Source organism: Takifugu flavidus, chromosome 12 (genome assembly GCF_003711565.1).
Source record: "Takifugu flavidus isolate HTHZ2018 chromosome 12, ASM371156v2, whole genome shotgun sequence".
Classification (NCBI taxonomy): Eukaryota; Metazoa; Chordata; class Actinopteri; order Tetraodontiformes; family Tetraodontidae; genus Takifugu; species Takifugu flavidus.
Genome location: NC_079531.1, coordinates 12640613 through 12653418, shown reverse-complemented (window position 1 = coordinate 12653418; position 12806 = coordinate 12640613). Strand labels below are relative to the sequence as shown.

Sequence of the window (12806 nt, the reverse complement as noted above, 5' to 3'; positions counted from 1 at the left end):
ACCAGGACAAAACAGAAGCCTTAGTTATTGGTCCTGAAGGTCAGAGAGAGAAACTTTTTCCAAAATTGAAGGATTGTAAGCCATCTCAATCTGTAAAAAATCTGGGTGTGATCCTTGACTCTGAGCTTAGTTTTATTCCACACATCAAAAACATAACCAAGGTAGGTTTTTACCACCTGAAGAATATAGCCAGAGTCCGCCCGTTTCTCTCTCAGGCCAGCACGGAGGTGCTGATGCACGCTTTTATCTCTTGTCGTTTAGATTATTGTAATGCCCTGCTCTCTGGTCTTCCAAAAAAGAGCATCACAAACCTACAATTATTACAAAACTCAGCTGCACGAGTGCTGACGAGGACCAGAGGGCGGGAGCACATTACACCAGTTTTAGAATCGCTGCATTGGCTACCCGTGCGTTTCAGGATCGATTTTAAGGTTCTTTTATTAGTTTTTAAATGTCTTAATGGTCTTGGCCCGACTTATTTATCTGACCTGCTTTTATTCTATCAACCCTCGCGGACTCTGAGGTCCTCCGGCACCGGCCTTTTAACCATTCCACATGTAAGCACTAAAACGCACGGGGAAGCGGCCTTCAGTTATTATGGTCCCCGACTGTGGAACAGCCTGCCGGAGAACCTCAGGGCCGCAGAGACTGTTGAGATTTTTAAAAAGAGGCTCAAGACACACCTTTTTAATCAAGCCTTTAATTGATTTTCTGATTATTTTCAATTTATTTTATGTCTTATCCTTATTTTACTTGACACTTTTACTGTTTTACTCCCTCAGTTCTTAGTCTCTCAGTTTTTAGTCTTTACACCTTTCATCTCATTTACTGTTTTAGTCTGTTTTAGTCTTAGTACTGTTTTACTCCCTCAGTTCTTATTCTCAGTTTTTAGTCTTTACACCTTTTATCCCATTTACTGTTTTAGTCTGTTGTAGTCTTAGTACTGTTTTACTACTCCAATTCTTAGTTCCTCAGCTTTTAGCTTTTATACCTTTTATCCCATTTACTGTTTCAGTCCTTCAGTTTTTAGCTCCAGTGTCTCCTCATGGTGTTTCCTCATGGGGGCCTGCCAGGCTGGGAGATGTTTCCGGTCTACCGCTGGAGGTGCTGTCCCATTGTCGACCCTGGACTGGGTGGTTAGGGGGCTCTGTGCTTTGGTGTGGAGCCTCCGGTCTGTCCGGGTCGGGGTGGTCTTTGTGGCGGTACCACCTGTGGTCACAGACCGTGACCTCCCTCGGCCTGGTGGGCCTCCAAAGGTGGCGTCTCCTTCGCCTCAGGTCTCGGTGCCCAGCCATGTCTCAGCTTGCCTCAGCTTGTTTATGTGTGTGGGTGTGTGTGTAAGTGTGTTGTATGCATGTGTGTGTGTCTGTCCTTTTCTTAATTCTGTTGTTCTCTTTGCTGTTTTTATCCTTTGTGAGGCACTTTGTGCTACCTAGCGTATGAAAAGTGCCATATAAATAAAGATTGATATTGATATTGATATTGAAATGTTTGCTCTTGCAGGAATTGTTTGTGTTCCTGTTGTTCGAGCTCTGCTGCATCATCTGTCATCAGATGTTTGAGATGGTTAGTAAGGACAGCCTTGAAACAATTCATTTTTAGAAGCCCCAAGAAATGAACTATAATATCCTCTCATTAACCACATGGTTCTTCTAGTTTGATGGACGTATAAACTGGCGCCAATTGTGTTGTCTGACACTCAAAACCGAGTTTGCTGTGCTGAAAGGCAGGAAGTGAAGAGACCCTCCCAGGATAAATGCTCTACTCTGTGATGCTCTGCTGTGACACCGTCACCATGGAAGCAGAGGATGGACTCTAGCACTGGTCATTTAGTGTTTGTATGAGGTCAATGAGATCAAAGAGATGATCAATGTAGTGAAGCCTTCTAATCACTACCACTGGTTGGATGGGATCAGACAGTTGATCTGATGCTCCTTCCTGTCCACATTGATTGAATGATTGAACAGTTCTGCATTTCCCTGTGATCATAATTTTGTTTTGAAATACATTTTGATGTATTTTTGTCCAGTACTGTCCAGGAACCTCTAGAAGACAATTCTAATGTTTTCTGCTCACACAGACAGGATTTAAACCTCTGCTGCATCAGATCATTATTTAATAAATTCATCAAACTAATGTCTTTTGCTAATGCTCATATTTCAAGATTTTGGGCCCAAAATGAGGGTTCTGTCAGAGATCCAGGCCTGAAGAATGGCCCCAGGCCTGTTCCCTCCTCATTCATCTATTCACATTCAGTTCGCATGTTAAAACCCTGCCTTGTGCACCCCGGCCATCCTCCTTTTCCCACCTTCCTCTGGAAAAAACCCAAACAAAACTGATCTCCATTCATTCTGATGAGCCCAGAACAGAACAGAGTGAGGAAGAGAAGAGCACCTTCTGCACTTTCCTTCCTTGTGTGTGCAGCCTGCTGCTGCCTTTGCTTAGGCTGCTTAACCAGCCGCAGCAGGACTGCATTCCAGCTTCTTGCAGCCTCCTGCAGAAGGGTGCAGTTGGAGCTGCATTCATGCAAACAGACAAGAAACAAGAGACCAGAAGAAAGAAGGAACCTGAATAAAACCCAAACCTGTTGGCAAAAGAGGAAATATGGTCTGATTAAAAATCCAGCTTTAATTATGCTGCCAAAGTGGGTTTGAAAAGCAAAGAAAGATTCCAGTAGGCCCTGAAACAGTTCGGCTGGAATCACACTACTAGAAGCAGAGGCCTTAAACTAAGCCCTGAGGGGGTGCCACAGGACAGCCAAACATCTGGAGCTGAAACTGGTCAAGTATCCAGAGGGACATAAATGTAAACGCTGGTCTTGGGTGAACTTTATGACTCAACACATCATGTCACATGACCACAGCTGCTTCTGGTTCCTCTTCTGAACAGGCAACACTGGAAAATATTAATGCTCACAAGTAATGAAGAAATGCTCACAAGTAGGTTTGCATCTGCAGTTTGACTGTGTGGAGGAAATGTTTGCTGTTTCTTTTATCATGTAACCATGGCAACACGCCTCCAGGCTGTCATGGTCTGCAGTCATCTGATTTTGCCCTGGCTACCTGGCTACACACATAAACACTCTCTCACACATGCACACTCACGCTGGCCCTAGCTTGAAGGTGCTACAGGAGGTGTGCAGGATATTGGTTCTGTGCCACAGGGTCTGGTTCGCTGGTAAATATCCCAACACACACCCTAATGAGGATGTGGAGAGAAACCGCAGACTTCCAGGAAGTGATGCATACAGATTTACCTGCTCTATTTCAATTTGAAACGCCGTTTCAGTTACTTGTTTGGGGTCATTTTCACGCTTACTGTATTAAGGTGTTTGCACTTCCTGGCTGACTCATATTTACCAAATACTTGCCAAACAGTATTCGCCAAACACAGCTGCTGGCTGAGAGGGAGATCATTAGGAACTGTTTGGAAAGCAGTGTGTAAAGCTGACCTGCAGAAGGCTTCCTGATATCACATGGCAGAGAGGTCAAGACACAAAGCTGTTCTGGAATTCTGACCACCAGACCTCATCCATCACTCCCAAATAGGTCAAGTGGTTCCAGAGGATTGAGGTACAGTTTTGTTCTTTTTCTTTGTTCTTTGATGTTCATGCATTCTAAATACATCATCCTGTGACCATAGCTCACACTAATGTTACATGCACTCATGCGCCCCCCTAGTCTCGCTGTCCTCGGTTTCTAAATAGACAGAAACAGTTTTGTCCATAACCTTGTTTCTTGTGTTCTCCACAGCAGTTTCTCATGGCAGAAACAACCACCTGCCTGCAGCCGCACCATCTACAGTATCAGTTCAACCATCTTACTCCAAAAGACAATTGAGTCCAGGAGAATAAAGGTGAGTTGAACAGACGGTGATAAAGCAAATTTAGGCTAAGCTGATTTAGTTTATGTTTAAGATCCACATAATATAGTTGAAATTGTAAAATGAAACACAAGGAACAAGGTTATGGACAAAACTGTTTCTGTCCATTTAGAAACCGAGGACAGCAAGACAAGGGGGGCGCATGAGTTGATGTCAAATTTAATTTTTGGGCACCTGCCAGAGTCCAGTTGATCCAGGGTAAGATCCAGGGCCAGATGTGTTATTAACGTAAGAAATGGACCCCTAAGTTCCACACAGTCTGAACACTCCCTTAGAGCGGATGAAAAGCACTTCAGTCCCCGTCGTCATGTCAATGCCAGTGGTCCAAATTTACAGCCTGATGGGTGGGAGTAGGTGGACAGTGGATGTTGTTGTGAAGGGCCCGTTTCGGTGTCACACTCTGTCCTCCCTCTGCTGTCCTTTCTGCTCTTGTGTCGGTGTGTTAGCTCTCAGTTCCAAGGGCAAACAAAATGAGAAATGGCAGCAGGTTGTCAAGGTAACATGGGAGCTACACACAGATGCGTGTATGCAGGCGATGTCTGTGTAGCATTGTTGGATTGGAGCTGAGGAACCTTTCACAACTTCAGTGGCTCCAAACGTCTTCTTTTTTTTTAATCCATCTTCAGCTTTACTCCAATGCAGGAATGCAACACCTGAAAACCTCATCTGTAGGGCTTAACCTCTGACCCTGAATAGTGTTAAAGAATATGTCCTTCGTATTCAGGTTACCTTCTCCACTTTAATGATGATCCTCTCCAGTACAGATGCTGGAAAAACAACAAAACTTGGCACCGATCAAAAAACCTTTAACAGTTGAGTATTCTAGCCCAACACCTCAGCCACGGGGGGATGGATGGAAAGGTCAGATTTAAGGATGTGTTCATGCGCACTTAGTGCCCCAAAGGTGGAATTCATTGTTTGCTTGAGAGTGGTTGTTTGCTTGAGGGTGGTGAGCTGAGGAAAGATGATGATGTCAGCATTTGATTGAGGTCCTGAGGGAAAGTGCTTGCAGCACCATCTGAGAACTCCTTTTTAAACTGCAACTTTGTGTATTTGTCTGTTCTTATTTCCAGCGAAACTTTGTCTCACCAAACAGAAATTACTCAGGCCAATCAAGAATGGCGCTTATCACAGACGGACACATAATTAATGGAGCCACTGAAGCAGCTAATGCTAAAAACTCAGCTATGAGCCAAACTATTAAGCAATCTCTGATTGATTCCTTCTCTCCTCACTACAATGGGGCCTTGGTGGACTACAGCAGACCGGTCTGAATGGCTGGAAGGCCAGATTAAGATGAAGGACTGGTAGAAAAAACTTTCCCTTTAATGCTGAACCGCCTGTGCGACCACAGTATGAGATAATTACATCTGTGGGTCAGATGAAACACTAACGCCTGCTCATCCAGGCAGAAGATCAGAGTGACGCAGCTACATTCAGATTTAATGATCAAACGTTTATAATCTGATTTTGTATCAGGGCCTGGATGAATGGAGGATGAAGATATTAGCTCCAAAACACAGGTTAGCAGGTAATGGCGAATACATCATCAAACTGGAAAAATCAACTCCAGCTCAGACAAATTATTCCACTTTCAGAAGAGACTTTTTCCTGAGTGGGCACAGTGCATCTGGACATTAGCTGCTGGCCAGACTAACACCAGACAAAACAGTATGAGAAGTGAAATCAGACTGGTTCCCTGAGGATCCCTGTCCTTATAAAGCTCCTCTGGACTCTGCCAACCCTCATTTGTTCTTTCTGCTTTTGTTTCTCTGATTGAGACACACAACCCTCCGGAGGGCCGGACTAGCTCCTTATCTCCAAGTGGGAAAGGAACCATTAACACCAACACAAAGGGTGGGCAGCTTGTGATTTAGATATGCTGTTCCCTGAGCCGTGGGATCTAGATCTGAACTTTTCTGGCCTGGCCTGTGTTAATGCGGGATCAGTGTGTTTTTGTTTTAAATCTGGGAACATTAAAAGGAGACAGAAAGCAGGTGGTGGCAGAAGGTTCTCCTCTGAGTTGATGCAACGTGGACAGACCACACAACAAAAGCTGTGAACACAGTTTTCTGGTCAGACTTTATTGCACACATGAGCAGCAAACACAACAATCTGACCTAGAAACTCACAGAACACTCCCAGTTTCTCCAGTTTAAAGAAAAACACATGTGAGGAGAGCAAAGTGATTCCACTCGCTGCCTTTCTTCCTCCATTGGTGGAGCTTTTTATATGCTCTGTGTACTTTAAGGGAGGAACGATTGTGCTGATATCAGGTCCACAGTGGCTGGTGACATGTTTACTGGTCTAAATCAGCTGTGTTTCAAGCACCTGGTTAAAGCCTAAAGAAGAAGACATCCTTTATTTAATCATTGTCAGTACAAACCTTTATTGAAATTATGTCTCTGCATCTAACCCATCAAGCGTGAACACATGCACATGCATCATACAACATACACATGCAACATGCAGGAACAGAGGGTGCACTTAAAGGGGGGTTAAGGGCCTTGCGAAAGGGCCCACAGTGGCGCCGACGAAGAGGGTGGTTGGGGGGGGGGGGGCGGATGGCTTTGCTGCACCCCTGTCTTTTCAATCTTTATTTATATAGCGTCTGTCAAAATTGTTTCTACACCCAGGGTCTGACCCCCAACAAGCAACAGTGGCAAGGAAAATCTCCCCTTACACAGGACCAGACTCATATAGGGGGACCCTCCTTCTGATGGCTGGCTGGGTAGAGAGGGAGGAGAAGGGGGGAGGACAGATAGAGGAGAGAATAAGCAGTACAGGAGTTGAGTGGGTCTGAGGTCAGTAGGTCAACATACAGCTATGAAGGCAGCAATACCTGTAGATGGATACAGAGAGAGAGGGAGGTGGAGAGAAGGAGAGAAACTACACAAGAAATAAGATCATCACTGATCTACTCGAGGAGGAAGAGGAGGAGGAGGAGGAGAGGAGAAGAGAGGGGCCCTCCATTTACCTTTAGAGACTCGGGACCACAAATAAACCAGCATTCTGAGAACGGAAGGGTCTATTGGGCTGGTAAGGCGTTACTAGCTCCTCCAGGTAGGATGGAGCTAGGCCTCTGAGGACCTTGTAGGTCAAAAGAAGAGTTTTAAAAATTATTCTAAATTTAATGGGCAGCCAATGAAGAGTAATGTGATATCTTTTGTCAATACCTGTCAGAATTCTAGCTGCCGCATTTTGGATCACCTGGAGGCTTCTTAAAGAGTTATTTGGACACCCTGATAGAAAAGAATTACTATAGGAAGCTGGAACATGGAAGTAACAAATGCATGGACTAACTGTTCAGCCTCATGCAGTGTCAGTTGTTTCCTGATCTTTGCGATGTTGCTCAGGTGAAAAAGGCACTTATAGAGATTAATTAATTAAGTAATGTGTGAGTTAAAGGACAGATTTTGGTCAAAAGTTACTCCAAGATTCCTCACAGAGAGACTAAAGGCTAAAGAGATACCATCTAGAGCAGTGGTCCCCAACCACTGAGCCATCGACCGTAGTGGTCAATGGATCGATTGGTACTGGACCACACAAGAAATAATTAAATATTTCCATTTTATGTATTAGCTGAATCTGAACGATCTTTTAGTTTGAAAAACCTTTTGTGAAATAACCGGATTCTCTCGGTTACGTCTTAGATGACAAAATTGAACCCGCAAGCGATCAAAATGAGTAAGAAACAGACGTCTTTGAAAAATTTCTTTGCGAAAAAGAAAAGGTCCAATCAAGAGATGGGAGAAGAGCCCACTTCTAAGAAAAAGAATGCTTTTGACAGACAATATCAGGAGTTCTACTTGAAATATGGATTTATCCTAGTAGATTGATTCCCGCATACCAAGCCCGCTCTGCGTAATTTGCGGCGACCGGATTGCTAATAAGGCAATGAAACCTTCAAGACAGACCACAGAATGGACATTCATTGGAGACATTATGGTTTAAAACAGAAATAAAAGCATTGGTGGCAATGGCACCATGCAGGACCCTCCACTGAAGGTCTCCAGTCCTCTTTTTGATGTGGGGTTTGTACAGGGTCTTTCACTGTGGACTCTGTCCCCCCAGCCTGTCTGTCCACACAAAGTCCATTAATTGTCTTTACAATGTTTAAATAAAAAGTTTATCTGATCCATGGATGCCCACTTTGCTCTTGTAGCAGACGTTCAGGAGAGTCCCACTGATCTCCTCACACCCAGGGCTCAGCTGGAGGTCAAGGAAGGTGTTCGTGGGGTTAGGCTGGGTTCCTCCTCTGCCATACTGCAGGAGAAGACTCTTGTCTCTCACAGAGAGCCTCCTCCTCCACAGCTCCAGACTCCTCTCCACCATCCTCAGCGATCATAGTCCCAGTACAGTACATTAGCGCCGGCCCTGCTACCTCCACCAGCTGCTTTAATGTAACAGTCCTGGAGCCACACAGTGCCCCCATCAACCTGGGTATGGCGGTGCTGCAGACATCCAGTCTGCCACCATGAAACAGAACCCAAGAGCCAATGCAGAGAGTTGGACTCCTGGATCTTCTTCCATTAAAAAAGAGCACAGGATTTAAAAGAAACACTGATAAAATGTTGGCAACCCATTTAACTTTAAACATTTAAAATCAGTTGAAAACAGAGCAGCATCCAGTCTCAAGTTGCTCACACGTCTGAGTAAGCAGTTGGTCAAGTCCCTCCACACTTACTCAGAAGGTTTTGTCAGATACCTCTGAACAAACGTATAGCCTAAAGGTGGCTGTTCTACTGGTCAGGTGGATGATGCCCTCGCCCCCCTGGTCTCTGGATGAAAACGGAACTGACTGTGGCACCAAGTGGTAGCCATTCCAGAAGAAGTTAACCAGTTTTGCCTGGATCTGGAACAGCAGGCCTGGTGGTGGCTCTAAGCAGGCCAGTTGGTGCCAAAGCAGTGAGGCTTCCAGGTTATTGATGACTAAGCCTCTTTCTATAGGACATTTCAGAGTGCAGCCATCTCCATTTCTTCAATTTTCCTTAACCTTTTCAGCAACCATGCACTCATTCCCAGATAGACCCCGAGATATTTAAAGCCACCTTTCCTCCAGGTCAAAACTTGAGAACGGGGAGGCCCTGATGCCACTCACTGAGAGCCAGGGCCTCACTCTTCCCCCAGTTTATCCTCGCAGCCACACAACACAAAAATTATTAGTATTGCTTAACACTGCATCAATATTGGCTTGGTCTTTTATAAAAACGACCACATCATTGGCATAGGCAGATAAAACCACATTACTGTTAAAACAAGTTAAAAACAGGCCTTGAACACACAAGCGTAGCTTATGGAGGAGGGGTTTCAGGGAGAGCGCGTAGAGCATCTCAGACAGTGCACAGCCCTAACGGACGCCTCTATGGACTCTAAAAGGAGCACACAAGCTGCCAAGCACACTCACCACACTTTCATTGTTACTGTACAGCACCTGGATCTTCGCTATCAGACCAGTGCTGAACCCAAACCGCTCCATAGTTCTCCAAAGGACACTGTGTTCAACACGATCAAAAGCCTTTCCTTGGTCTAAAGAAAGTAGATCAACCCTCACCCACGATGAACTGGAGACTTCCAAAACATCTTGCATGAGGCAGACATTGTCTAACATGGACCTTCCAGGTAGACAGTAGGTCTAGTCCTGATGGATGACCTGCTCCATGGCCTCCCTCAGCCAGATGGCCAAGGCCTTGGAGAGGATCTTGTAGTTCATATAGAGAAGGGACATAGAGCACCAGTTTTTTATGTCCTGCAGGTTCCCTTTCTTCGACAGGAGGGTGATGACGGCCCTCCTGCAGGACAGAGGCAAGGAACCGGTGGCGAGACTCTTGTTGAAGACCTCCAGGATGTCTTTAGAGAGGATGTCCCAGAAGGCCTTATAGAACTCCACAGAGAATCCATCAATGCCCAGGGCCTTTTGGCTCTGCATTGTCTGTAGAGCTGCAGCCAGCTCCTGTGCCATGAGCGGGCACTCCATCCGATGGTTGATCTCCTCAGAGACCCTGGGCAGTCCTTCACTAAAAACATTAAAACCACTAAAACAATCCTCACCTTCTTTAAAATCAGTCTTGTAAAGTCAAGTGTAAAATCCCACCACTCTCTTCCTGATCTGCCCCGGGTCAGTCAGCTTCTGCCCTGTGTCCAACAGCAAGGAGTGGATCAGCTTCCTCTGCCCAGACTTCCTCTCAAGGCCGAAGAAGAACGGTGCATCCACCTCTGTGATGTCCTGGATTCTGGACTGAACCAGGGCGCCCTGTACTCTGGCACCCAGCAGGTTGGCTGAAGCTGCCTCACCGCCCTGTACACATGCTCCTCCTTTGTCACCCATCTCTAAACACACTCCTCCTCTCTCACTCTCCTGTACACACATATCACCTTTCTCCCCCTCTCATGCACACACATCACCTGTCTCCCCCTCCTGTCCACAAACTTCACCAGTCTCACTGTCCTGCACAGTCACTTCACCTTTCTCACCCACCTGTTCACCCTCACCTGTCCTCCTGTCACTACCCACTGTGGCCATCGCCCCGTCGCTCCCCTGGACCCTCAGCCCCGGTGACGGGTCATTCAGCAGCAGCTCCAGGCTCTGGGCTCCGCCGCCGTGCTCCCCCGAGCCTGACGCAGCCGATTTGACTCCGCACGGACACATTTGACTCCGTGTGCTGACAAGGCGAACAGAACACAATCAAAGACCTCCACCCGGACTATAAAACACACATTCAGATCCTCATCGCGGTTGTTGATGATCATATAGAGCTGCCGGCGATGAGACACTACATGTTTCAGTAGTGGAGATTTACATCCAGACATGACTTTCTTCATAGGAGAAACGATCTTGCCATGTCTGGACAACTCCCAACACAGAAAATCGTTCGTGGTGAGAGAGAGAGATTTTTTTGATTGTAACAACACCTTTATTTACATGTATTATTCACATTTGCGTTTACACAAGTCAGAGTGAGAGATTTGGAGACCTTCAAAAACAAAATCAAGCAGTTCTCCCTAACTGAACTCAGGACATCTCTCACGCCCCAGATGTCTTCGAATGTGCCAATTTGGCCGGTCAGTTTATAAAAATTAAATTCCACCCTGAGCCGAGCTGCCAGCAGTCCAGTCATCATGGCCACCACGTCCTCTGACCCCTGACCTCTCACCCTGTCTTCCTGGTCTTCCATATGGCCAACTTAGCCGTCCCCGAGAGGACATTGACCAACTGGTGTACAGCCTTCCTCCTTGCACGGTAGTGTGGACCAAAGATAAACGTCCTGAAAGAAAAGCCCTCACCTAACCCAAGAAACCACCTCTGTAGCTGTCCAAACAGCCCCACCAGTCTGGGACACTGGACGAAGAGGGTGGTAGATGGTCTCTGACTGGGAGCAGAAAGGACAGCCATCCCCTGTGCTGGGGTCAAGGTGCACCAGGTACCTGTTGGTAGCTATGGCCCCATGCACAATCCTCCACTGGAGGTCTCCTGTCCGTTTATCAACAGGAGGCTTGTACAGGGACCGCCAACAACCCCCCGGGGAAGAGCCTGCGCCAAAAAAACTAGTCCACCCTGACGCCTTCAGCCCTTCCAGGGAGCGCAAGTTTCTGACCTTCACAGCTAAGATGTAGAGATCCTTCCTCCCGACACCTTCAAAATCCACTGATACCGAAGACTTCAGGGACAGCAGGTCGTCTTCCTCGGGCTGCCACTGTCCAACAGCTGGACAGACAGCCAAGGAGGGAAAGACATACTCACAATTGTCGTCCCACAGTTCAGACACAGACGGATCCAACACAAAGACTCTTAGGGCCTCTGGCAGGGAAGCACAGACCTCTCTTACAAGCTGGAGCAGCAGCCTGCTGGACCTCATGTTGAGCCGGTCGGAGAGATTGAGGACAGAGGTCTTCAGCAAGTGACCCAGCTTCACTACTCCAGCATCCCTCAGTCTGGACCTCAGGGTGGCGGAGGACAGGACCCGAGAGGTGATGATGCTGTTTCCAAAAAGGGGCTCTTCAAAGATCCACATCCCTGGTATTGTCACAGCTTTGTGCTTAAACGATAGAACCTGCCATGCCTTCAACACTGACTGGTAGAAGGGTGTAAGACCAGTCAGGTCCATGGACTGGGGCTGAAGCAGGAACAGGTGTTTGTCGTACCCCAGTCGCCCAGCCTTCCTTAACAACAGACAGGCCATATCCGTCCACGGCACACCAAAACTGTACAACAATCTTTGTGCCGCCTGCAGTCTGAAAGCTGTGACACGAGATGCAATGTCCACCAATCCCTGTCCTCCCTCCTGTACTGGCAGGTACAGCACTGCAGACCTCAGCCAGTGCTGGCCCGACCAGAAAAAGTCCACAATCAACTTTTGAACTCTTTCGATTAGGCCAGCCGGTGACGGTAAGACCGTCAGCCTGTGCCAAAGAGTCGAGGCGACCAAATTATTGGCAATCAGGACTCTCCCCCTGTAGGAAAGCTGAGGTAGCAGCCATTTCCACTTGGACAGTCTGGTGCACACCTGCTCCACAGCACCCTCCCAGTTCTTCTTCTCAAAGGTTTCTGTCCCAAGGAACACACCTAAGACTTTTAGGCCCTGTCTACCCCAGCTGAGGTTTCCTGGTAGTCTTGGTCTGTCCCTACCTGCCCAAGGGCCAACCTGCAGAGCTTCGCTCTTCTCCCAGTTTACCTTAGCAGAGGAGGCTTCTTGGTAGAGGTCTAAACTATCAATCAGGTTGTCCACATCACCCTGATCCCTAACAAAAACATTGATGTCATCGGCATAAGCCGATACCACCAGCTGGGGACGCTCAGGAAGACCAGGTAACAAAAGTCCCGACAGCCTAGTTCTTAGGTTGTTTAGAAGAGGTTCGATGGCCAATGAGTACAACTGTCCAGAAATAGGACATCCCTGTCTTATTCCCCGTTGGACGCTCACTGG

The 12806-nt window shown here is 46.9% G+C and overlaps 1 long non-coding RNA gene across 1 annotated transcript; it reads right to left on the bottom strand.

The window, feature by feature from the left end:
• Positions 1-744: 744 nt before the first annotated feature.
• LOC130534806 (uncharacterized) lies at positions 745-1469 on the bottom strand. Its single transcript, XR_008952971.1, has 2 exons — positions 992-1469; positions 745-901 (listed from the first exon to the last, which is right to left on the bottom strand). It is a non-coding gene; the product is annotated as an uncharacterized LOC130534806 (long non-coding RNA).
• Positions 1470-12806: the final 11337 nt, after the last annotated feature.